We start from the raw sequence: 27,874 nt of genomic DNA, 5'->3' as shown, positions 1-27,874 counted from the left end.
TCTCTTTTATAAACACTGCGTACACATGAAACGAGGCCTGAAAAAGGTCTACGCCACTTTCCACGCAAAAGTTGTGATGTATAAAAACAGACTTTGACCCATGCTTCCAAACATTTTGGAGACGGGAAATTGGCGACACAGATGGTGAGATGGAAGCCTGATTGTACTTGTCCTCCGCTTACCCGGGTCCGGGTCGTGGGGGCAGTAGCCTCACTTGGGGTGGCTGGGTAGAGAGAACCCCGAGGCGTTCCCAGGCCAGCTGGGCGATGTAATCCCTCCAGCATGTCCTGGGGTGGCCCCGAGGTCTCCTCCCGGTTGGACATGCCCGAAACACCTCCCAAGGGAGGCACCCAGAAGGTATCCTTACCGGGTCCATGTCATTGGTCCGACAGCCCATTGGTCCGACAGTCCGCGGTGCTGAACGGCTCCCAGCGGGCGTATTTCTGCCTTGATGGTGCGCCGCAACCGGCTCTGGGTCAGCTGGGAAAGGCTTGAGGTGGAGCAGGCTCACAGCTTATGTGTTTGTCACTTTCTTTTTCATTTTAACCCACACCATGATCTTTTCCTAACCCTAACCAAGTGGTTTTTGTGCCTAAACCTAACCAGACCTTAACCACAGGGCATCATGATGATTTCGGAACAACAGGACTTCGGAACAATGGGTTTAATATGGTCGGAACAATGGGATGTCGGACCAATGGGCAGTTCCCATCCTTACCAGATGCCCGAACCACCTCAACTGGCTCTTCTCGATGTGAAGGAGCAGCGGCTCTACTCCAAGTCCCTACCGGATGTCCGAGCTCCTCACCCTATCTCTAAGGCTGAGCCCAGCCATCCTGCGGAGGAAACTCATTTCGGCCGCTTGTATTCGCGATCTTGTTCTTTCGGTCACTACCCAGAGCTCATGACCATAGGTGAGGGTTGGAACGTAGAATGACCGGTAAATCAAGAGCTTCGCTTTCTGGCTAAGCTCCCTTTTCACCACAACGGACCGGTTCAGTGCCTGCATCACTGCTGACGCCGCCCCAATCCGATCCTACGCATTGTTTTACAAATGTTTTGGAAAGGAAGAGACTTTGTGGATAATTTGGCTCCTGGTAAAAATCTCCTGAGCATCTGGATCCTAAGTTATCAGAGAAACGAACTGCGCAAACGTTTGTGTAAATGCTGATTTGTAACATCACAGCAAATCCTCACACAACAGTTCGTATAATATCCTACGAATTAGTGCCCCATTAATGACGTTATGCACTCAACGTAAAGTTACAGAGGTTAGGTTAGGAAAAGAAACATGGTGAGGATGTATCTTCAAATGACTCAAAGTCTGGTCCTGAACACTGGTCTCCTGGGGAAAGTCCCAGAGGAAAGTCCTGTGCTCCTGACCCATCCAACACCCCAATCTGCCTTACAAGACCGCTTCACTTTATTCTTTACTCCCGTCAGCACATTGTTCACCTGATCACAGCTTTCCAAATTACGTGAGTTATGCACAAATTACTGGCTCATCATTTCGTGGGATATGTACACATTTTAGTGCATTACTTTTTGTAGGTAAATGTACGAACACCCTGAACCTGTAACTGCTTTACACAGTGTTTTTACCGGTTTTAATCATATTAGAAACCTCTTGGCTCCCAGTAAAAACCCCCTGAACATCTGGATCTTAAGTTATCACAAAAAAAGTTGAGCACACATTAGCAGGTGCTGGGCTAGCAGCTCGTCTCTGATATGCCAAACACTGATTTGTAATGTGACACTACTTTGTTCAGTGTTTTTACCAGTGTTAATCATCTGGTGTGTTTGTTTCGGAGAGGAACAGACCTCTACGGATAACTGAGCTCAGGGTAAAAACCTCCTGAACGTCTGGATCTGAAGTTATCACAAAAAAAAGTTGAGCACACATTAGCAGGTGCTGGGTTAATGGCTCGTCTCTGATATGCCAAATAGCATTGGAAAAACACTCATTTGTAACATAAAACTGCTTTATTCCGTGTTTTTACAAGTTTTAATGAACTGGTCTGTTTGTTTTGGAGAGGAAGAAACCTCTGCGGATAATTTGGCTCATGGTAAAAACATCCTGAACGTCTGGATCAGGAATAAGGTCAGCAGACATTCATTTATCAGAGACAATAGGTAAGCGCTCAAAGCAGGCGCTCGGCCAAACAGTGTGAAGAAAAACACTGATTTGTAAAGCCAAACTGCTTTATTTCGTGACATTACCAGCTTTAATCAGCTGGTCAATTTGTTTTGGAGAGGAAGAGACCTCTGCAGATAATTCGGCTCTCAGTAAAAATGATGAACACTGAAGGAATTCTAACCAGGAGAAGTTTCAGCTGGTTGCAATCTGTAATCCTCAACGCTAGTCGCCACTAAATCTCCCTGAATCTGACACATTGTTCCTTTAAGACACACAAAATCTACATTTTTGTGCAGTCCAATGAGTTCCAGGTTCAAATAGAGAGAAAGAAGGGGAAGAGAGGGAAAACAAGGAAGAAAGAAACTGAATGGAAGTGAGAGGAGGGGTGTTTAGCCCTCGTCTGTCTGGACAGGAAATGGGGTTCTTTAACCCTTGACCCAGGTCCACTATACGGCTGTGTGTTTATCCTCCTGCATATGCCTCAGAACAGGTTCTTTCAGACGCGGGTTTGATGGACAGATGGTACTCGTTGTCATGGTAGCCTGTGCAGGTGCGTATGTGTGGGGTTTCCTGCCCTAAGGTGCAGGAGGGTGGTGGGGTGGTGGTGTTTATTATCCACACTGCCAACGGGCAGCTGAGTACCGCCGCTCCCAAGAGGTAAGAGGAATGATGGTGGAGAAGGAAAAGAGGGGGGGAGTGAGGGAAGGTAGGACGAATGGAGAAAGGGAAGGAGAGAAAGTGGTAAGCTGTAAAACTTTGGAGGAGTGTCCACTTTTATCACCCTGGATCTGTTCTTGGATGAAAAAAGCTGTGAAGTAAGTTTTTCACTCGTCTCTTATTCTCTGCCATAATAGGAGAATAAAAGAATATTGCCTCAGAAACCTCCGCTGTTCCCGGAACGGCAGCCTCGGCTCCGATGACCTCAGATATTGTTCCGTTGTATTCTTTTATTCTCCTTTCAACATTTCGGACCACAAATGTGAGGCGCAGGGAGGGAGGAGGGGGTGCAGCAGCAGCAGCATGGAGGGAATTGAGCGGTGGGGCCAAGGGTCACTGCAGGAGATTCTCCCCTGAAGGCAAGTCCGCTGCAAACGGGGTAATAATAAACGTTTGGCGTTTTGGGTTTCTGAACCCCTCCACCCCGCCCCTCTGTCCTGAAACCACCGGCTGCAGCTCCTGTATCAAACGCACACGCCCATCAAAGCTGGTACCAATCAATCATGCGAGGCTCGTTGGCACAAATGTACAGCTCAGTTATGGAATCGATCACTGTATTTAGTTTTTTATTTATTGATTTATTTGGATCCCCATTAGCCCTACCCTAGGGTCCACACAAGTCAACATTACATCATAGTGTAAAACAAATATGTGATTAAGGGTCCGGGGCAAAAGAGAGCAAAAAACAAAAATAAAAAAGGCAAACTTCAGAAACAAATAAAGCAAAAACCAAATCAACACCAATAAAACTACTAATGACAATAATTACAGCAATGACAAGTACCAACACTAGTGATGCACGGTATTGGATTTTTTGCCAATATCTGATATGGCAATATGTAATAACTCATTTGACCGATACCGATATCAATATATCCACTTTACTCCCGATCTAATTTTAGTGATCATCGAGTCTCCTCTGTAGTGGAATTAACATCATATTATACATGCATACTCTTATCGTGACGGCCCACCAGCAGATGGAGACATGAAACATAATACTTTTCAATGTATGTAAAAATAAGAAAAATGTTGGCCGATTCTAATACTTCATTTTAAAGCCGAGATTAGCCGACGACGTCCTGATATCATCCCGTATCCCTAGCCAGTGCTATATTTAAATAGTTCGCAAAACATTTGATACAGCTAAAAAATAATAGTAGTACTCCTAGAAACAGCATATTTAGTGACATGAAAATAAAATGACCAAGAGAGTTCCTCATTAATGATCATATCATCAGATATTATTTAACAAAACACACCTTATTTGGAGAGAGAGGTGTTCTGTGCCATCAGGTATTTCTTTAACCTCTTTTTATAAACAATTTTACTTATTAAATGTGTAATGTCTAGGGCTGTAGTCTCCTGGTTGACTAGTTGATTACTTGGTCGCTTTGCTCTCGTCCGACCAAATTCTCATTAGTCAAATAATCGCCATGTTATTTTCATAAGGAGAAAAGTGCTACATCAACAGCTTTCCAGGATTAATCCATTATTTCCTGTGGCCATTTCCCTCAGTGGAAACGAAGCTTGTATTTACTTGTATTTCACAGATAAGAAAAAGTAAATTGTGAAGACAGTAAAGCCTCCACTAAAATAGCATTTTAAGTCTTGGGTGTGATTTATCCTGATTTCATATGAGCAGAGGAAATCTCCGCTCGTCGCTAGGCTAATGCATACAATGTAAAATGCCATAGGCTGGCGCTAATAACGTTAGCATGTTGTATTTGCTTGGAAAACGTGTTTAGTATAAGACAGTTGTTTGTCGGTGAATCTTGTGAGTTGTAATGGAGCCAAATTATGTACGTTACCTTTGTTACATGTTGCTGTTGTCCCTGGTTTCATATGAGAAGAGGAAAAGATCGCTAGATGCTAGGCTAATTTATACAGTGTAAAACGCCATAGACTTGTGCTAATAACGTTAGCATGTTGTATTGGTGGGGGAAATGTGTTTGTCAGTTCTGCGATTTATAGTGAAGCCAGTTTACGTACTTGTGTTTGAAATTGTCTCTATTAAGCCATGTTTAATGTGTGTTTAATGTGTGTTTTGAATCAACTATGTAAATAAAGTTTGATTTGAACTAAACTTTACAGCACTTAACAAAGTCCTCCACCGCCGACTAGTGTTTTGGACATGTAACTGCAGAGTGACACAGACACACCACCTCAGAAGTAAAAATAACGTGCAGATTTTTTTTCACCCACGACTAATCGATTAGTTGAAGATTATGTGCAACTTTAGTCGACCAAGATTTTCTTTGGTTGACTACAGCTCTAATGTCCAATGGCAAATCATTCCATAATTTCATTCTCTGTCCATAGTAGGCGAGAACCCACGTGTCAGCAGCTCAATATCGGGCCAGTTCATTTGGCCTGATTCTGGGGAATCATTCACCCCGAGTCTCAGCCAAGTCGGGCATCCAGATGTGACGCAACTTATTTGTTCCAGTGAGCAGAGTTTGTGCTACGTCATTTTTGATGACAGCCCAGTGACGGCATTGTCTGGAATGGCGCTAAGGGCTCGATTCTGGGGCGTCATTCATCCTGAGTAACAGCCGAGTCGGGTAACTACATGGGCCTGACTTATTTCTACCGGCTTGCAGAGTTTGGGCCAATGCTGGGCCAGGTTAGTTTGGCTATCTGGGTACACTGCCTTGTATTAGTTCTTGAAAAAGTAAAAAAAAAAAATTTAAAGTAAAAAAAAAAAAAAAAAAAAAGCAGTTAGGAGCCCTTCTGTGTGGAGTTTGCATGTTCTCCCTGTGTCAGTGTGGGTTTCCTCCAGGTGCTCCAGCTTCCTCCCACAGTCCAAAGACATGCAGGTTAACTGGTGACTCTAAATTGTCCGCAGGTGTGAATGTGAGTGTGAATGGTTGTCTGTCTCTCTGTGTCAGCCCTGTGATAGTCTGGTGACCTGAACAGAGTGAACCCTGCCTCTCACCCAGTGTCAGCTGGGATAGGCTCCAGCCCCCTGTGACCCCTAACAGGATAAGCGGTTAAGAAAAATTAATGAATAAATGAAAAAAAGAACCTTTAGGCATGCCTAGTTTTAAAGCCATGGTTGTTACTACTAAAAGAAAATTGAGGGTATAGAACATTTGGAATTTTAGACAATAAAATATTTCCCATAAAGCAGAGCAGAGACATAACCATCCTGTCCTTCACCAACAACCAACCTGAGGCTATGTACTTTCTGATGATGTCAGCTCTTCTGTTACAGATCAGGAGTCACGCGGCTCCACTCTGGACTAACTGTAGTTTTTATTTGACACACTCAACCACACTACTCAACGGCAATCCAAATGAGTAACAACTAATGTTCAAACAATGTGAGAGATGCATTGTTGTGGTTCAAATGTAGCACATCTCTTAATGACTGCCAGACCTTGTCCCATAACTGCGACAGTTTCTTCAATCTGTTTTCACCACTTCAATCAGCAGCCTTGATACGGATGGAAATAGGTTGACAAGGCAAATATTTATCTGGGATAAACAAATTATTGCTGCTTGGTCTGAGAATATACGCACATTGTTTTGCGGTTTAAAGTTTCATGAGGCTTTTTTTTAATAATAAAAAGCTCAATATTGGTTTGTTTAGACAGTTTGTGTTTGCCAAGGATGAATGGCAGTCTGCTAACGACATATGGACATAATGTTTAATGTATAACCTGCCTAGAAAGCAAAGATTTCCATGTGCTTCGCTGAGATCTGGTATTTTACGTTTGAATGCAGAGACCGGACGGTATGTTAATCTGAGAAGAAAAGCGTTCAAACAATATAGAAAATTAGTTCCATTTTGTTTTCTGCTGCCCTTGTATTTTGAACTGTGCAATGCATTTAGTGAAATAAATATATATATATTGAGTATAAAAGATGCACATAGAGACATAGTCAGCTTTATACCCTAAGAAACATATAAATTAGCCACTTATCTTGAGAGAAACTTGGAGAAGTGAAACAAAGACACACAAAATAATCTATGAATATTTGGTAGTTCCTTGTGCGAACAGTTTATTTGGAGCATTGATTTTCAGTTTGTATTTTCTTTTCCACATGTTCTGCACTGTATATGCAAGACTGGAATATGTATGTGTGGTCATGATGTCATGTAATCCCATGCAGGATGGGCCAAGTCTTGGCAGGACACAAAAATTAAAAGAAATAAAGGAATGAATAAATAAGCGCCAAAAGTGTGAGCTCATGCTTAAAGAATGGTGAATGCTAAAGGGAACTAAAAACTGTCTATATTTAACATTAAAACTATAAAAACATTTTTATTAGATTATATTTTGTAGTATCTGTGTCTTTGTTTTGCAGTGTGGTCCAAACTAAGGATGAATAATTGTCAGATTTATTTAGTTAACTGACTGGGCCACCGTGGTGCAGATTTGTTAGGGCCCCCTTAGCTCTCAGAGGAGGAGCCAGCTTGGTATTGTCATCGCTGTTTGAAAAAGTTCAAATCAAAAACACTGAGAGAGAATGTCTGAAACGAAACGGCTGAATTCTGCAGAATCTATCCACTTTAAACTAACTGAGGATACACTGAAAACAAAATGGATGTCAATACAATTCATTAGAAATTTGATTTGCAATGTATAGCATCAAAAATCTGCATGAAAAAAAAAATTCTGAATTTCATAATTTCACAAAACATAGCAAATACACACAATTAGAAATTAAATTTAGAAAGTTTCAAATAAAATTAAGATAAAAATTATTTAAAGCAAAACCCCAATTTAATAACAATAATAAAAAAAGGAGAAATCAAATAACCCTGAAACACACACTCAGATATGTCCCTGCACACACACACACACACACACACACACACACACACACACACACACACACCCGTCCGGCATAGTGGAAATATGTCTATTCCACCCGTCTAATCCCAGGCTTCGCTGTCTGGCCTGTTTGTTTTTCTGTTTACTCTGGAATGTCAGACATCCGAGGACGCAGCGGAGAGGAAGGTCAAAACCGCGGAGCTCCAAAGACTCAACAAACATTATTAAATTCTAATTTGTTATTAAAGGTTTGGGGAAAGTAGCTCAGCAAGACCATTAACGGTTTCACTATTTTGGTTTCCTTAAAGGTCTTCGTGTGCTGTGGGAGCACGTCCACTTACACAGAAAGTACACATTCACTCGACAACTGTGAGGCACACAGAAACAGAGGGTCTGTTTATCATGTTGGATCTCGAGCACACAGTCGGACTTGAAAAGAAATTCGATCACAGGAAGTGACACAGTGCCGTACAAAGCTGGACATGGAACTAAGTGGCTGAGGAAGTGAAGGCTTAAAGGCGAATCACAGGACAGTTAGATTTAAGACTTTTAATCCCACTCGGAATTACATTTAAAAATATGAGATTAAAGTGTCTAAAAATGACTTCACCAATATTATATGTTTTATTGAGTGTTGTACTTACATAATCCTAAACATTTCCAACAATGTTCAAACCCAGAGAAATCTGTAGTTTTAATCGAGGACACGGGTTGCTGTCGCCTGTCAGTGGCGTCATATCTGATTTGTGCATGTGTCAGGGTTGTGGTTGTCTGCCAGAAGCTGTCATAAATTGACTTTTTATCCAGTTTTAGGCCACATTTCTAAGATACATTTTTAGATCTTGGTTGTTTTCAGATTTATTGTTAACCAGATTAAAGATTTTAGTCATCGGACGTCTGGATCAGTTATCAGAGAAGTAAGCTGTGCAAATGTTAGAGGCAGCTCGGCTCCAGAAACTGACATCTTTTGCACATTTAAGACCAATTTTACTAAAACTAAAATAGAAGGAAAATAACAAAAACATACACCAGCATCAATTACTTAGGGTTAGGGACAATTTTGTCTCATTGCAGAGACGAGGGTAGGACAGAATCGGTAAATATGTGGCATATGTTGGAGAGTTTTCTTTGTGTGTTTCAAACTCTGCATGTGGGATTCTACTGCGCTGATTCTCATCATATCAAGTTTTAAGAACTATTTTTAAAAATACATTGAGCCTTGAATGCACTGACTTCTACCAGTTTCAGCCTTGCTGTGTAATTTTTCGTTAAATAGCCAGTTTTCATTGACTTTTCATTTCTCCGTGTCGTCCAGGGCGCGGTGACAGCTAGCTAACAGACGGTGAATCCCCTGCTCTGAGCATCTCGGCCGGAAATATAATAAAAATGTGTAGTTTACTATCCTCTGCAGGGCATTATGCAAGAAGCATTCAGTCAGTTATCAAAAAATAAAATAGATGTTACCCATTATTCTAAGATTTCACAATGCGACATAGAAAAAAGTCATCCATAAAATCATACTTCAGATCTCTTAGCATTTTTAAGACTTTTGAAAGATTGATTAAAGATAGTGGTTCCCAACTGGTCCAGCCATGGGAACCAGATTTCTCCTCAATCATTAGTTCAAGGTCCACAGAGTTATATAAATTCAGTGTCATATTTGTGTTTGGCCATGTCGTTGAGCTAGTTTGTTGTCTCTTTTGAGAAGCTGCCTGTTATTCACTCACTTCAAAATAAAAGCTCTGTGCTGGAAAGTTGATGTACTTCAAAATAAAGTGTGTTTTTTACAAACTTGGCACATTCGCGAGTCACTTGCAGTCCATTCAAAATGGACTTGCGACCCACCAGTCGGGAACCACTGATTTAAAACATTTTAATATCAATTAAAGCCTTATTTTTAGGTTAATGAATTTAACACCTTTCAAGGCTTTTTAAGGTCTTTTGAACACATGTAATGATGGAATTTGAACCTTGACGGTCACGATGAAATGCAAAAATGCCTTTTTAACCCTTTAAGATCACATCACTGTTCATATTATGCACCTATTTAACAATATATGCAAAAAAAAAAAAAAAGACATCCACCGAACAATCAATCAGTGACTTTTAGCCGCATAGAGCAAATATTAGGTTAGCTAGCTAGCAACAGGGAGCTATGTTGGAGCGTCATCATTTCCTCAAAAATACCGTGGTTAAAGACTCTGTCTGGAACTTATTCACTATGAGGAAAGTGTCATCTGTGACATGTCCAGATTATGATTATATCCCTGACGGATACCACTATTCCATCAACATTACGCCATCCAGACTTCACTGTTATTCACACGCCTATTTTTCTGCAATTAAATCAAATTCCTTCCGATGTTATATCCTGCTTGTATGACTCAAATACTGAAGCTAGATACTCTCAAAATGCTGTTTAATCTGGACTTTAAACAACCGAGGATTCATTTATGGAGATCATTCATAGCTTATTGGTTTGATCATTTTAATTTAATAAAATGTATTTATCAAAACCTGCATTCACAACACACTCACTAATCCCACAAACAGAAAGATCATGAAAACAGGCTCTCAAGAAACCGAGCTCTGGCTATTTGATGAAGAGATCTGATGTAGACACGCAGAGATCTTATAAAATCACACTTTCCATTTCATCTGTCAGAAAAGCAGCCTGATCTATTGTTTGGACGAGAGGAGTGGGAACGGAGAAAAGAGGGAACAAACAGGGACAGGGTGCTGAAAGGGCCGTTAAGTCTGTGATAGATCTTTGGCTCTCACAAAGACATGATTCCTGTAGTAACGACGAACTTTGTGGGGAATATATCGCTGCAGCCTCCATGAGGGAAACATGTGTTGCTGTGTGTTGTTCTGCGAGTATGTGTGTGTGCTGTGCACTCATTAGTGAAAAGCCTCGGTGCAGACTAGCTCCAGTTACAGTAGTAAACGCTGCCTTTGAACTTTTAATAGAGCCCTGAAACCCAACCAGGCCTTAAAAAACACAGATCTGCAGGGAAGGAAAAAATGGAGAGAAAGAGGTGGAAATGGTAAAAAAATTAAAACACAAAATATATAAAACTGCAAGAACAAAGATGAAGACCTGCGTTAAAACTAGATAATTTAGGGCGTGTAATCATGAACCATAAAACTGCTACTGTAATAATCTGCAGTCACTAAATGTATGGACTGGCCATTAATACTAATGAAGCACAACATATATGAACACACACCTGTTGACTTGGATGACACACACATATTGTAGCTCTCTAAAGTCAGCATGACAGAAGCATCCTCGCACATCTAGTGTCTCAAAATGCTCTCTCACTAGCACATATAATGTATATTAAAGGGACAGTTCACCCCAAAATCAAAAATACATATTTTTCCTCTTCCCAGTTGTTCTATTTATCAGTCTGGATTGTTTTAGTGTGAGATGCTGAGTGTTGGAGATATCAGCCGTAGAGATGTCTGCCTTTTCTCTTTAATATAATGGAAGTAGATGGCACTCGGCTTGTGGTGCTCAAAGCGCCAAATAAAATGCGTTTAAAAAACTCAACATCAATGTCTGTCTCCAGAAATCATGACCCAGTTACTCAAGATAATCCACAGACCTTGTTGTGAGCAGTTTCATGTAGGAACTATTTTCTTTCTACTGAACTCAGGGTTCCTACAGCCTAAGGGGCCGTACACACAGTTTTTCGCGCCCCCAAATTAACTGTTTTCAATGCAGACACACAAGCACCTATTTTCCAGGGTGAAATGGCTGCATCCTGAGATAAACAGAGCTCAACTTCTGGAAGGCAGCAGCATGCACCACATGCCATGTGACAAGGACCAACCAATCACAGCGGGCAGATATCTTTCCCTTCATCTTTAAATATCAGTCTGAGATAAATATGGAGAAGAAGTTGATCATGTTAGTGCAGAGCTACTACAGCTTTACATCTGTCCCACAGACGACAGGCCTACACATTTTTAAACAGCTCCTGGAAGAAGATCAGCTCTGCACTCAGGATTTTAGGTAACTAGGCTATAAGATGCTTGTTGAAGTTGCTTAGCAACCTCCGACGCAACCTGCCGCCGCACTCTCGAAAGCTGGCGCAGAAAAGGCAAAAGAGTAGCACCCAGCCTGTGATTTTCCCAGGAGGTTAAACACGTGGCATGTGTACGACCCCTAAGGAAAGTTAGATTTAATACTCTAAGATTTTTTTTTAAAAGCCACTCAGAATAAAATTGAAAACCAATTTTACTAACCCTATTATCATACTTCCTATGTCTTACCAATTTTTTGGATTTTTAAAAAAACTGATTTATATCATTTTAATATCAACTAGAAAAGCACTCAGAGAGTGCAGACCTCCGCCAAGTAGGTGATATTCCCTCCCCCTCTGCATCAGATTTTGCAGCCTGCATCACAATTAGGTTATTTGCATCACTATCATTATTAGGTTATATGCCTTCACCATGGAGACACTGTGGTGTATTCATTTCATTTTTATTTTGTACCAACACAGAATATAATGTTTTTTTTTTTTGTATTTTTCACTTTATTTTTTTCCAACACAGAACATTAATTTCAACTTTAGAATTACAACAATATTTAGCAAGTAGAACAAGACGTGCTTTCCAGCCACCAGATGGCGCTATTTTCACCGTTGTCAGAAATTGGAATTGCTGCTGAGGCTGTCAGACGATAGACTTTATTTATTATTTTATCCGCTTTGCTTCAACCAATCACCACCAAAATTATCATCTGTTCCTTGTCCCATTATCAACCTTTCCTGAAAATTTCATCAAAATCCATTCACAACTTTTTGAGTTATTTTGCAGACAAACAAACAGACAAACAGACCAACGCCGGCGAAAACATAACCTCCTAATAATAATAATAATAATAATAATAATAATAATTAAGGCCTCATTTTTAGATTATTGAATTCAATGCATTCCAGACTTTTTAAGGATCTGTGGGAACCCTGGACCTACACCCGCCAGCCGCTACCAGTGTGCATCTACTCATAGACGAGAGGCTCGTTTTCATGACAGCATGAGGTGTAAACATTAATGGCGTCCTTCTCAGCTGAGCTCAGTGGTGCTAAGTGAGCTAGAAGGAGATACACACTACCGTCTGCGTGGTGATACGGTTGGCAGGTGTAGTTCGGTAGAAAAGAAAAAGTCTTGAGTAACCATGTCATGATTTCTGGAGAGAGACATTGCTGTTGAGTTTTTGTTACAAGGTTTTGTATTGAATTTTTGCACTCTGAGCACCGCAAGCCGAGTGCCATCTCCAATATACTGGAGAGAAGTCAGACATCTATACGGCTGATATCTCCAACACTCTGCAACTCACACCAAAACCATCTAATTTTGGGGTGAGCTGTCCCTTTAAATACACATATCATTACCATCATTAGTAATGCTTAGCCCAGCCACCTGTGTGTACGCCTGGACAAAGTAATTAAAACATGCAGCCCTCTTTGTGTGTGTGTTTAAGTGTGTGTGTGTGTGTAAGTGTGTGGGTATTTATCTGGGTGGGTGTCTGCTGCAGAATCTTCTGGCATGCATTGCAATAAACAGATGTTGAGTCTTTATGAGGTCTTTACAACAGGTTCAGCGGTGCCCCGAGTGGTTGTGTGTGTGTGTGTGTGTGTGTGTGTGTGTGTGTGCATGTGTGGCTAAGCATACTCAGACCTAACATGGAAACCTCTCATCAGTGAACCATAAAAGAAACCACAAATGGAAATGAGCAGGAAAGGTGTGGCATTCTTTATATGTTGAGAGAATTTTAATTGTTTCAATGATGCCGTCATATTTTTGCAAGTAGATACGAAAAGGCTGTTCTAATCTGCATACACAGGAACAACGTTCGCAATCACAGGACATTCTCTGGCAGCCATGTTAAAGGAACACTTTGGTATTTTTCAATCTGGACCTTATTTTAATGTTTTTGTGTCTAAGTGACTGATCGGAGCAACACTTTTTTAAATTGGTCGAGTATTGAGCGCGACACAACAGGCTGTGACGTAAACATTTGGGGCAATTGTGCAATATCACTGTACATCCACTAAAAGTGCTTGTTTTCACTGACAGGCTCAGATTGGTATTACAAGTGTCCCTACAGAGAAATATGACGCCCATCTTCACCTTTTGCTTTTATCCACCTCAAGTCACAAGACTTCAGAATGAGACTTCTCCTTGAGCATAGACACAATATGCATTTTATTATTGTCCTTAATTACACCTGCACATCCCCTGTCAAAACATCCACAGACACAAAGGTCTACTCAGTGATGGGAGTGGAGAGGGGCCGTGGACAGGACTGTTTATTTGGCTGCGAGCTGTTTACAGAGATGGACGCTGTGAAGCTGAGCGACAGCATGAGAAAATACTTCTGATAATATACTGACATGCAGAGAACTCAGCAGTGAACTTGCCTCCTTGCTCGTCTCTCAGGACCTGAAGGCATCACTCCATAGCTGATGAGAAATTCCACTAACTCAGACTGCAAATTCTTACAAACTATTTTATAATATTCCATCCAACCATTTCTAATCTTCTCTTTCATTTGCAGTTACTTTGCTCATCTGGCCCTGACTGTCACCATGTGATGATGCTATCAGGTTGTTTTCAAATCGCCTACTCCTTTTTACTAAATGCTTAAAAACTACATCCTCCCAGTGAGATATGATGTAACTGTCTTTGAGGAAAAACATTTTTTTCAGGTCTGACAGGAAGAGAATATCTGTTCAAAGATTTTAGAGAATGCTAAGTAACGCCATACTTTATCTTTTCTTTTTTGGCTGAATCCAAATGTCCAAACTGACAGACTCGGACTGCAGACACATTCCCAGGAAGTCTGCGAGTGTTGAGGGCTGTACTAATCCACAATTCATCTAGTCCATGATGGGCTTTGAATGGACTTTCAGCAGACATCCAGAGAGTCCGCTCGGGGTGCAGACTTAAAACTTCAGGAAATTAATAACCCACAATTTATTGCAATAAGGACATGACATTGTAGTTTTTCCAATTGCCAACTAAAAAACAAAACGACCTTGAATGTGTAAAACCATTACTTGAATCATGCAGGCCAGAAACAATATTGCACCACATCATGATGTAGAAGAATGTAGAAGTATTGGCTATAGACATAATCAAGATGTATGCCAAAAAACAACAAAAGGAGGTCTTCCTTTGTAAGTAACACCAGATTTATTTAGTCACAGTCTGGTCTTATTACAAACATTTTAGCATTTGAATTTGTGTATGAATATGATTTTGTTCACTCTGATTAGAGCTGTTGTCTAACGTTTCCAAAGCAAAGAAAGAAACAGACATAAGACCAACCTTTATAGCCTTGCAGTCTCCACCCTCACAAACGTGACGGTATACATTACACAGTACATACGACTTAAGTCTGAAGTCAGGGGGTGGACTTTTGGATTCAGCCTTAGTCTCTTTTTTTTTTTTTTTAATTCAAGGAACGTTGACCAAGCAGTAAGCATGCCAGCATTTTCCCCAGCAAATCCAGCTAGATTCAAAAACAGTCCCGTACATTAACACCAGGCCTCGGCCCAGAACGACTTCTGTCTTCAACTACTGAGCAGCGAGGGTCACAGCAACAACTCAGGACACCGAGGTCATGTCCTCAATATTTTTTCCCTGAAGTTAACATTCTACGATAAATAACACTGACACAGTATGGTGGTAATTCATTTGACTATTTTTTGGCCAACAAAATATGAAAATCCAATATAACACCATTTAGACAATGTAAAAAATAGAAAATAGAGAACATATTATTATAACAGTTAATTGAATACAAAAACATGAAATATCCAGGTAGAAACTTTCAACCATCTTTTGTGCAACATGACCTTTTGTTTTATGTGCAACCTTTTTCTTATGGTGGCCCTGAAGGTCAAAACACATTTCACAAAACAAAACACATTTCACAAAACAAGACGACATGTTACAAACACAATGTTTCAGAAAACACAACATTTAAAGTTTGTTGTAATTCATGAAATGTTGTTCTCTTAAGTTTTGTCTGTAGAAGTTTGTTTATTTAATTGTCGTCGTGATTTCTGAAAAGTCATTATGTTTTGTAAAAAGGTGTATTTTCTGAAATGTTGCATTTTTTGAAATGTGTTATCCGTAATGTCGTGTTTTCTGAAATACTGATGTGTTTTGTGAAATGTTGTGTTTTGTAAAATTATGTTTTGTGAATTTTTATATATATATATATATATATATATATAATTTTAGTGGTGTTTTGTACAATTTCGTTGTGTTTTGTGAAATGTTATGTTTTACAAAATGTGGCTGTGTTTGGTAAATTGACATGTTTTCTGAACTGTTGTGTTTTGTGAAATGTTTTTTTGTTTGTTTTTTTTATTGTAGTGGTCGTTTGCACAAATTCGTTGTTTTGTGAAATGCTATTGTGTTTAGTGAAATGTTGCCTTTTCTGAAATGTGCTTCATGAAAGGTCTTTGTGTTCGCCGAAATGTCGTGTTTTCTGAAATACTATTGTGTTTTGTAAAATGTCATGTTTTGTGAAAAAAAAAAATAAAATAAAAAAATTGTAGTAATGTTTTGTATAATGTCATCGTGTTTTGTGAAATGTTGTCCTGTTTTCTGAAATACTGTTGTGCTTTGTGAAATGATATGTTTTCTAAAGTTTGGTTTGGTTTTCTGAAATGTTGTGTTTTAACCCTCAGGGCCACCGTACATATCGGTACGTCACAGCGCAGAAATGTAATGACCCTGTTTACGCTCATGCTAAAATAACACAATTTAAACTGTTGTTAAACTTGTTAAACTATGATTACCAAATAAGTAAAACATCAACACAACGTAATGAGCGAGTGAATCATAGAAACTGTTTGTTTTTATTTATTTATCTAAATAATGAGCGAGTATTCTCAGCTCCAGTTGTGAGTTGACTTTTAGTCCAGAGCACCTCCTGCTGATCGAACAACGATCACCACCTGAACCTTTTGTTAAACAGAGCTGAACACTGCTGCTTTTATAACCAATAAAAATGTTCATCGGAAGAGTCTGGAGACAATGAAAATCTCCATTTATTGTGTTTTCTCATTCTATCAGCATCTGTTTTTAACAGGGAAAGAGATTTGTGTAGGGGAATAAAAAATGTGAAACTTGACTTTTTTTCCTTTCACAATAAAGTCCTCGACAGATGACAGCTGTGGACACACAGAGTGCACGCTGCATGTTTTATCGCCTTCACCCATAAATAAAAAAACGCAGAGTGGAAGAAATACAGTCAAAATATATGATTTATGGCAACGGGCACAGGAGGGAGTCTGGAGATTTCTTGGACAATATGAAAATAAAACTGCAATAAAACTGCACGGGCCTTGATTGTGGTCTATGGAGAGACATGGACGGCCTCCAACACAGCTAACTTTATTACTTCATCTGAGAGAGCAAGAGAGTGGGAGAGACACATCAACAGATTCAGAGACTATTACAGTCACGTCTTTTTCCCTAAGTGGCCACAGTCTCCATCTGAGGACCCCCCGACCCTTTTCACCCAACAAGCAGGGACACAGCGGAGGACAGAACCTCTTCAAGTCAGTTTACCCAGCTTTTTATTTACGCAACTAACCTTCTTCTTGGTTTACATAAATCTTTACAACATAATTTCATGGCAGGCACAGTAAGTACTATTAAACGGATGGTAGTTACATAAACATCGCAGGAGAAAAAAGAATTAATGCCTTCAAGAGTAAAATGGATTCTTGTTTATGTAAGTGGTTGGTAACCTTATGATGATCGCCAGCTGAACAAATAATTTACAGCCATTTTCATTTACAACAACATCCCAGCGCCCAACTATGTTGCTCTAAGCATTAAAAATCATTGCGAGAGAGAGCCTTCGTTCTGATCAGAGGAGGGGGAGACAGAGACAGCAGAGAGAGCAGGGGTGTCAAACATGTGCTCCACGGGCCAGAATCGACCCACCAAAGGGTCCGACCTGGACCACTGGATAATAAAAATAATAATGCATTTTATTTATAGGCGCCTTTCAAAACACTTAAGGACACCTTACAAGACACAGTTAAAAAAACACAAGTAGCAATGTATCCATGGATCATAAAAGCAAACAATTCTGTAATATAAAATAAAAGTTAATAAAATTACCAGACAAAAATCATAATTACAAATATTAGGTATTAAATCATCCTCACGATGTCCAAGATGACACCCAGACTCTGAACCTGAGGGGATGGAGTTTGACGTTGTCAATGGTTAGAGAGAAACTGTGCGGTTTAGCCAGAGAAGATTTAAACTCAACTTCCTGAAAGTGTTAAGTTTGAGGGAGGCGGTGGCATTGATTATCACATTTTCTGAAGATACGGCCAAGAGAAGGTAGATAATAAATAAAAGGGGACCTAGGACAGAGCCCTGAGGAACACCACTAGTAACCGGAAAAGAGTTGACTTTGTGCACTAAACATTCCCTTCAGTATTTCACAGGCTGTTTTTGGGATTGTTGTGGCCTGAAATCCTGAATTCACTGCAACTTTTCTAAAAAATGTCAATGCATGTTGTGTTGTTTATAGTCTCTTCTGTTTTTTAAGCAATAAAATTTCAGGGGGCAAGTGTAAATTGCAAAAATAGTTGTGATACTGTCTTGGATTTTGTAGCTTTCAATATCAGCATTCTGTGTTTCCCACAGAATTAGAAACTAATTGTGGTGGCAGGGGGGAAGCAGCTTATTGCCAACGATAAGCTGTTGCTGCCGTTTGATGCAGTGCTAAAGGATTGTCTCCGTGAGCCACTCTTCTTCTGTCCTCTCTGCCCAGTTAGCACGAGCTAACACAGCAGCAGTTGCTAACATCCAACTCAGAGCTATTAGACGGTCCCTACAAAGTCATATCATCACAGAAACAGTTTTACATATTTAAAATTGCAGTTCAGTTGCAGTGATTGGACAATTTTACATGGCTGCACAGATTTCACAGAGATTGGCTGAATTTGCTTTAATTGTTGCAGTCTCCACATAGCAACATCCTGTAGGGGCTTCCTGATACTGACGCAATTCTTAAGACTAATGCTGCATTCATATGGAATCATGCAGACGGTTGACAGCAGCTGGAAAACACCTTTTTGATGGCACAGGAAAAACAAAATGCATGCTGATATGTTGCAATGGTCACGCCCTGTTGTTTATAAAGAACAGAATAAAATATATAAAACACAAATGAAATTATTTTGTTTATTCTGATGTATTATTTTTTTTATGATGCAATGTCAAGTAATTGTCCAGATGTCCAGTGTTGTCCTCGTGTGACGGAGCTACGTAACATGCAGCTGTAAATTATGTTGCAGAGGAGGGTAAAAAGTTCAAATATTTTAACTTTGAATGGCAATGTTGTCTAGGATTTCTGTTGCTGGTAGTCTCTGCCAGCCTCAACTAATCTTACCCGTATCTTCAGAAAATGTGATAATCAATGCCACCGCCTCCCTCAAAAAAAAAAAAAAAAAACAGACCCGACCAACCAAATTCAAGATGGTTCAGAACCAGGAACAAGAGATCCTAGCTGAAATCTCTGACAGGGCCAGTTTTTGAAATTCAACTTAAATGTTGTCTAAGAGCACTTTTTGGTGGCAAGGAGTCTCAGAAGTGATATAGGCCATCACAGCCTGGACCCTTGGCCATATAGCTTAGGCAGCTATACAAATGTTCTATAGTTTGTTAACGACAATGACTGTGTATGCAGTGCTCTTAGATGCAATGTATTGAGCCTGTTTTTATTTTATGTTACTGTATTTTATTATCACTATCATTCTCAATTTCTATTTCCCTTTTTAATTGACTGTTTTTATTGTTTTAAATTGTGTCTTGTAGCTTTTAATGTCTCTGTAAAGCACTTTGAATTACCTTGTGTTGAATTGTGCTATACAAATAAACTTGCCTTGCCTTGCCTTGCCTTACGCCCTGCTCTCATCCATTAAAATAATATCTAGCTTGCTGTCTGCTGCTTCCCTGATTCCATGTGAATGCAGCATTAGAGGTGTAAGGCAGGGAATAACTCAATCCACGATGTTTATTTGTAGGCCAGCTCAGAAGTTAGCGTTGCCCTGATTCTCTCAACACATAGCCTGTAGGAGTTTTTTTTACTGGATTCTGGCACAGAATCACGTTGTTTTTAAGTAAGATAATCTTCACAAATGAACACCACTTCTGATTTTTGAAGTGTAAATGCAGTAGTCAGAATCACTGTGACGTCGCGCTTACAACAACAATCACCTCCACGAAGAAAATTCCCAATTAATTCCAATTGCAGAAATATGTGAATTCGGGAAACTTGTTGATTTCTGTTGTCATTTTTGGCCGTAACTGTGATGTTTACAGATATATCTGACGTTCCTGCTGTAGTGTACCTACTGTTTTTATGTACTTTGTTGCTTTGCGATCATGTTTGATCAACGAAATCTAGCGACACAGCAGCTAAACAATTTACTGCTGTGGACAAGACCGCAGCCAAACATAATTTAAAAAAAAGAAATCAATTTTGGTGTAAGTGTATGTTATGTTTGAAAATGTGCGTCTCTTTACCTTAAACACGAACAGACTGGCGCCATGATAAACCAGTAACCTGCTAAGTAAAATGGCAATTTTTGTCACTATAGTCTGGTTGCTTTTACACAACTGCTTCAATACCCCGTGGGAACAAGGCTGTCTGACAGCGAGGTAAAGTGGTGAAAATATTCTAAATATAGCGACACTTAAATTGATATTTATTTGTTTTTTGGTGGGCCTTTTTAGGTGGCTATAAACTAATTAACTGAGGCTACATTTGCTCAGTGCGGCTTGATTTTATGTTCGTGACGCGAGGATTTTCTACCGGGAATTTATTGTAACTACACCACGGTGGCATGACCTCAACGTCCCCACCACAACAAGGCTGTCTGTCATGATGACGTCCTGTAGCCTCATTTAGACTCTTGTTGGCAATTGCCTTTTTAAATACACTTCAGAGCTTCAAAATTCATTAGTGGGGTATTTACTGACACATTTTATGGTGTAGAACAAAATGTGAAAGTCTCTTAAGCTCGTGTGAACCACAGACTTTATTTCAGGCATCAAACCAAAAGACCGTTCAAAATAACCGATTGACTTGGAGGCGAGGAACAGGAAGTGCGACAATGCTAACTCATTTCCAGGTTTTAGGACTCATTCCTGCTGCAAGGAGTTGTTGGCATCAGTACAAAGATAATCAGGATAGGGAGCTGAAGCGATAACTGTTCGATACCTGTTCAAACTTACATTCAACTTTTGACTACGCACTGAAATCAAATTGTTCTATATGTGGCCAGTGAACTAAAATGACACCCTCGTTTAGAGCAACTGACAGTAAGGAGATGGATGAACAGTCTACTCAGGACTTCCATGTCAATAAAACAGTAAAGGGTCTCTTCTCTCCCTCATTCTCTCCCTCATATGAAAATAGCCTATTGTACGGCACTGCATCTCTCTTGGCCCGAGCTGCGCATCAGATCTAGAGTTTCACAGAGCATACCGGGGGACCGGCGAAACCGGAGACAATAACAACAAATACGGCCCTGTATTTTTAGGTTGTGATTATAAAGCCCATTTCACAGTTTAATACTCCGGGGAAACCAAACAAACTTTGTTGTTTAAAGAAACCAGCGTCCAGAATTGGATCAAATCTCTGCTGTTCCCAAACGTCCGCGAAAAATGAAAGAAGAGGGCAAATAATACGCGGAGGCACTGCAGTTTACTTTCAGACTACAATGACAGATGGATGAGATACATGAGGCAGAAAGTCATATTTTCTTTACTAATTTAATGCTGATAGTGAAGTCTAAACTTAATTTATTTTGACCCAGTATGTTTCTTTGGTATTATGATTTCCTCTAATCTACTGTTATCACTAATACCTCACTGCTTAGTCCCTTAAAAGTCTAGTCACTAATCATTAAACACTGCTTTAAAACACAACTGAGGAAACCATTATATTACTAAAATATTACAAATACATAAACAGGTGAATGCTCTGTGTTTTTATACACTGTTTGCTCATTGTATTGCTCTTTGTTTTGTACAGTTTACTTATTATACCGAACTGTGTTTTTCTTTTTATTGATACGAACTATTGCTTTGTGTTTCTTTCTACTAATGCTTCCTGTTTGCACTCTGTCCACCTATCTTGTGTAAGTAGGGCTGCAACTATATTTTAATAATAAATCTCTAAATTATTTATTCAGTTAATCAATGAGTTGTTTAGTTTATAAAATGTAAGAAAATGGTACACAACCAAAAAATATTCAGTTTACTGTCACAGAGGAGAAAAGAAACCAAAAAAAATATTCACATTTAATTTAAAAGATTCACTGATAAATGAATCAAATAAGTTGGTGATTAGTTAAATAGCTGACAACTAACTGATTGATCTGCGCAGCTCTAAATGTTAGTGAGTGATAACCACTGTATCATGTCGGTAAGCCAAACACAAGGATTAGTATGTGTCAGAGAAGAGGACATTAAATATTTGATGGTCACAATTATTCTCAAAAATGGTAGAAAGCTTTAAACTTAAAAGATAAAATAAGTTACATCAAAATGATCGACACTTCTAGACTGAAGACTGTACTGCATGTAGAGGCCTGGACTTCTGCCATGTTCTACTGAGCTGTTATGTTATACTTTGTCGCCGCCTGCTGACCAAACACAAACACTGACAAACCCAAGTGAGACTTGCAACTCATTGTGTTCCATATTTCCCTCCACTCTGACGGTCAGCAGTGACAAAAATGTATTTATAACAAGATACAATTATGTTAGCTGATGATACATCTGAGAGTAAAATCTTCATATATATGACTGTACATAGCTGCATTATGTAGCTGTTTCAATTTGCATCTCATTCACACACTCACACAGTGGCGTATGATAGTTAGGATGGGCCCCAGTGCACACTATTACAATGGGCCCTTGTGCAAGATTTTGCGTCAAAACAGCTACCGTATTAGGGCCCGACCGATATGGATTTTTTTGGGCCGATGCCGATTCCAATATTATGGAATAAAAAAATCCGATAACCGATATATCGGCTGATTAAATTTTTACATTTTTCAATTTAAAAAAACCTGAAACACCTGCTTTTGATGGCTTAAATATAGTTCAAACATTTGTTACAAAGGTATAAATTGAAGGAAGAACATTTTACTATTTTCAAATACTTTCATTATCGGAAATTGTGTGGAACAACCAGCATATGAACAATTTGAACACAAAATAAATCAAAAATATGAAATGCAAAAAGGCAGTAAACCTCTGGGAAATAAAATAATCATGCAAAGTCTATATGAATTAAGACATTCACATGTATGTTCACAGTACCAGAGTTCTTCTTATTATTGCCAATATAACAGAGGTAGGTTATAGTGCAAAAAGTAACACAAGGACATCATTTCTAAGTAAAACACCATATTAGCTGCATTTTATTAGTGATGAAAATAGAAGTGTTAACATCAGCTAGGGCTGCCACGATTAGTCGACTAATCGATGACTAATCCACTATTAAAATAATTGGTGACTATTTTAGTAGTCGACTAATCGGTTTGAGTCATTTTTCATAGAAAAGTACTATAAAAGTACCCAAAATACTCTTACTGCAGCTTCTTACGTTCAGATATTGGCAGCTTTACACACTCTCCCGTGACAGTGAACTAAAACTCTTCGGCGTGAGGATGAAACAAGACATTAGATGACGTAATTTTGGGGTTTGGGCGAGATAGACCGACATTTTTCAACATTTTAACACATTTTTCGATGAAATGATTAGTCGACTAATCGAAGAAATAATAGACAGATTAGTCGACAATGAAAATAATCATTAGTGGCAGCCCTAACATCGGCGTCAATCTGCTCTAATGGCTATAATCAGCCGATTAAATTGGCTGGCCGATAAATCGGTCGGGCCCTATACCGTATATTTCATAGTACCGTCACATGATCATATACAGACGTGACGTTGGACAGCATCAACATATATATATATATATATTACTAATCACCACTGCAAATCTATACATGACACAAATACCAAATAAAATTAGAAATTATTAATTGAATGGATTTTTTAGATAGTTTGTTCATAGTTTATATAGTTTATGTAAAATGATCATGTAATTTTGTTTCTACTGACTATTTCCCAAAAGAGAAAAAAGAAACATTGACAGAGATGGGTTTGCCTCCTCGAGGGCAGATATAGCAGCAGACGAGCATGTGTATTTTTACCTGAGTTCTTCTTTGAACACAGGAGCTGAATCACTCGCAAGGGCCTGTACTCTGCTCCTAAGAGTGTGGGCCCTCCAACCACTCTGTCTATGGGCCCCCCACTCCACATGCCCCAGTGCAACTCACATACATCGATCATCGATGCAAGGCGCTGCTCTGAGCATCAGGAGCTATTTGAAGTTCAGTGTCTTTCAGGACACTTCAACATGTGGACAGGGGAAGCTTGGGATTGGACTGCCAACCGTAAACCACCTGCAGCTGTTCAATCTGTCTCTTTATGAGATAAATAAGCATTATGATGCATTATAAGATTTTGCCATCCTTTAAAATTCTTCTTTTAGGGCTTGTTGTCTAGATGTGCACAGTGTGCAAGTGTACATCTGCTACTGATACTGATTAAACACCTGTGCAGAGCAGGACTCAGCCCTTGATGGGCTCAGTTATTCCCACCATACATCCTCTTAATATCCACCAAAACCCCTATATGTTTGTTGAGTTGAGCTGCAGGCCACGTCCCTCTCTGCCTGAGTGCATCAGGTTTGGGTGTGTCTCCCAGCCTGAATGCAGGAGACTGAGTGCACCAGGTGGAGATGATTTGGTGATCAGGGGAGTTTGGAGGCACTCACTCACAGGATGGTGAGAGAAAGCATTGTGTAAAAGAAGAAATGTTTGGAGAGACTGGACTTGGGAAAGAAGACTGCAGGATTAAAGCTTGTTTCAAACAAAGAAGAAGGAGCCGGTGAGCTTTCATTTATGTCATGTGTTTTGTAACTTTCATTGTGAACTGTGGATGGCTGTAGACTTGAGCATTTGGAAAATCCCATGTGATCAAATTCAGGTTAAAATGTGGTGAATTAAAAGGTCATGTGATTAAAATGCAAGTTAAAATGTACTATATTTAATAATCATGTGGGTTAAAAGTACAGATAAATGTTGTGTATTTTTAAAAAGGTATTCAAGCTAAAAGTAATTTAATAAATGTGATTTATGTGTATTTGAAAGAGTCAGAAACTGCTAAAGATTGTTTAAATTACTATTGAACAGTGCTTCAGAATGTATTTAATTTATTTTGGGTGCTTAAGTGTTGGTATTTTCTTCTTATTTTCAAGGTTAATTTCTAGTAGGTTAAAATTTAAGTATTTAAGTTTGGCTTATGTTGATTGATAATGGTTTCTTGGGTCACATTTTCTTAAAGTTCTTTTTGTGTTTGCATTTAAGGTTTTTCACCTGTTATTGGCCTCGTCAACTTTCAAAATAAAAGAAAGAAAAGAAAGAAAGCTGAATCTTGGTCACTGAGTGAATTCCTGTCCAATCTTCTGAAGCAAGCTGCCTTTCCAAGTGGAGGAAGCTGCAGGTTAAACCTCACAAGAGTGAGGGTCACTTGACAATGTTTGAACTAAAGAAAGAAGGTTATTTATGTTTTGTTCTGTCTTTGACATTCTGTGAAACCATCTCTTGTATCTCATATTTAATTTACTTAAATTTCACCTGCTTTATATGAGCTTACTTTTCTGATCCACATGGGTTTCTGGTTTTATTTTATTCTGTAGACCTTTAAATCTGGACAGCACTTCATGCTTATGCTTGATAACTGTTATAAGGATAACATTTTTGCAGTAGCATCATCATCATACTGTAAATCAAAGTGTTGCATAGAGTTGTGTCTTTTAAAACAGAGCGCCACTGTACCATCTAACATAATAATGTGGTCACACCATACGCTCAGTTTATTTCCAAAAATACTAAAACAAGCATGACAGGGACAGTTCCCATCTGACAACAGCCTTGCTCCATATTTCTACATAAAATAAAACTTGTTGACTCAAAACTCCCATGGACAACACACAGTGCATTTAGACACTAAATAGTTCACATAAAGCTTTAAATAAACACACACAGGTGCATGAACCATATGGACAGGTACAGACTATTTTCACAACAGATATTTTTAGTAGTCAGAGAAAAGCACGAGTTCATTAATGACATAACTGATGGCTCAGGTCAAATTTTTGCCCACTGAGTGAACAAACACAATTACTTTAGTTCTGGTAGTGACACTTTTATTTTAAGTTACATGTGTTTTGCTGCCAGTAACATTAGCTGTCAAAATGTCTGCCGTGAAGAGAGTCTGCAGACACTTTCACTGGTGTGTTTAGAGCAGGAATAAATAACGTTTCCTACCTGTTGTGAGAGCTTGTCCGTCTTTTGTCCCGAGCCTTCCACGGATTGTTTTTAGCAGCTGGAAAGGTGGTTAAAAGCAAAAGTTGGGAAACATTCAAATGAAGCTGATACATACTTTAAATTATATTACAGTAAATGATAGGTCAGAATTTACCTGCCATGTCATGTTTGGGGTCGGAGAGCAGATGTTTCAGCGATGGCGGAGGGATATGAAGGAAAACGAGCTAACTTTGGACACTGATATTCTCTGTGACATTTAACATTTGCTTCGCCAAGCCTCCGCAAACTAACTCATATGTCCCTTACAATATTCCCACTGGTGCTGGTTAAAACACAATTAAATTCATCCTTGGGCCAACTTGACGTTTAATTGTGAACTTTCTGACAGCATGCTGAGGAGCGAGCGTTCCGCGCATGCGCCACGTTTAATCACAGGTGTGTTAAGAGAGGAGCCGAGTCACGTGATCACAAATGAAAGCAAAATATAACATCTATAAAACATAGATACTTTTGTATTGTAAATATATATGTTCATATTCTACATTTTAAAGTTTACTTGAGTGAAACTTAATATTATTATACAGTCTGACTTTAGAAAACTACAATAAATAAACAGGAATAAATAAACAGGTATATCTCGAATCAGTCAACGCGGAGAAAACATTAAATTATTCAGAAGTCAAATAGGAAGGCTGACATAAATAAATGCACATGATCTAACAAAGAAAATTTATAAAATTTAAGCTTCCATAAAACTCTAAGATAGAACAAAAATAATTAAGGGACTGTTCTTTACTTATCAGGGGAAGAGAGTGGGGTGTTTTTTTGTTTGTTTTTTTTTTGAGTAAGTATTTTTTCTTGAGCCTCCCTGGGTGACTGGCAGAAAATGCATGACCCTCCACCATTAATTAGTAATTTGATTTTTAAAAATTACCCTTTGATGTTTGAAAATTATAAGTTAAAAGCTGAAGGCGAAATCCTGGAGTGAAGAAAAAAAAAAAAAAAAAAGCCTTGATTGTCACTCTTGTCCTGCTACTGGATCGTTAGTGCAAACTCTTTATTTTTGGCCAAATTTTAAATGAGATGTAGAATAAAGTCATTTTGATAAAATATCACCATTCTAAGCGCTGATCTGGTTATGTTTTTTATTTGATGTAGGTGTTCTTGCACATAATGTGTCCAAGGACTGTTGGAAATTTGAAACTCCAACAATATCTTAGCGACGCCCACATTTCCCTGCATGCTAGATTTAGTAGTAGTTTGCTGTTTTCTCTTCCACAACACAAACGTCATTCTTTTGTTGTTGTCTGTGGTGTGTCTGTTCAGAACATGATAGTTTATGCTAGTTATTGTCATTTGTTTGTTCCTTTATTGTTTGCACCATTAGTGAGGTGGCTATCACACTTCGTGAGGCCAGCTATATGAGCTTGGGGAATTTTCATGTAGATATGACTGAAAAATAACTTTTAACTACAACTTGTCCAATCTACAGCAGATGTTATCACTACTATCTGAATTTACCACACATTAAATGTAGTAAATTGTATTATAATTGTAATATATGAAGAAGAAAAAGCCATCCAACTCGACTGTATGCTCTTCAAAAATCCATGTTAAATTAATTCAAACTACAACCATTTCAATTTGGAAGCTCCCCTTAGCCCAAATAAAATAAGTAAGTCCCTCCCCAGTGCTTAAAAAAATATTTGACATGCCTGCTTCCTTATGCATCACTTCCTGTCCCTTCATAAATAAGGAACAG

The 27,874-nt window shown here is 39.0% G+C and overlaps 1 long non-coding RNA gene across 2 annotated transcripts in view; it reads right to left on the bottom strand.

The window, feature by feature from the left end:
* LOC117271213 (uncharacterized) overlaps positions 1–27,688 on the bottom strand; it is a 108,129-nt gene extending 80,441 nt beyond the window's left edge. The window contains exons 1-2 of one of the 2 annotated variants that reach the window (XR_013493123.1): positions 26,267–27,688; positions 26,113–26,170 (exon numbers count right to left, since the gene is read on the bottom strand). This is a non-coding gene — a long non-coding RNA (uncharacterized LOC117271213). Of the gene's footprint in view, positions 1–26,112 lie in introns of both variants that reach the window. The other variant, XR_013493122.1, reaches the window with a different exon arrangement.
* Between the last annotated feature and the right edge of the window lie 186 nt (positions 27,689–27,874).

The sequence above is a fragment of the Epinephelus lanceolatus genome, chromosome 13, assembly GCF_041903045.1.
Source record: "Epinephelus lanceolatus isolate andai-2023 chromosome 13, ASM4190304v1, whole genome shotgun sequence".
NCBI lineage: Eukaryota > Metazoa > Chordata > Actinopteri > Perciformes > Serranidae > Epinephelus > Epinephelus lanceolatus.
The sequence above is the reverse complement of the archived record's forward strand: the minus strand, read 5'-3'. Positions and strand labels throughout refer to the sequence as shown.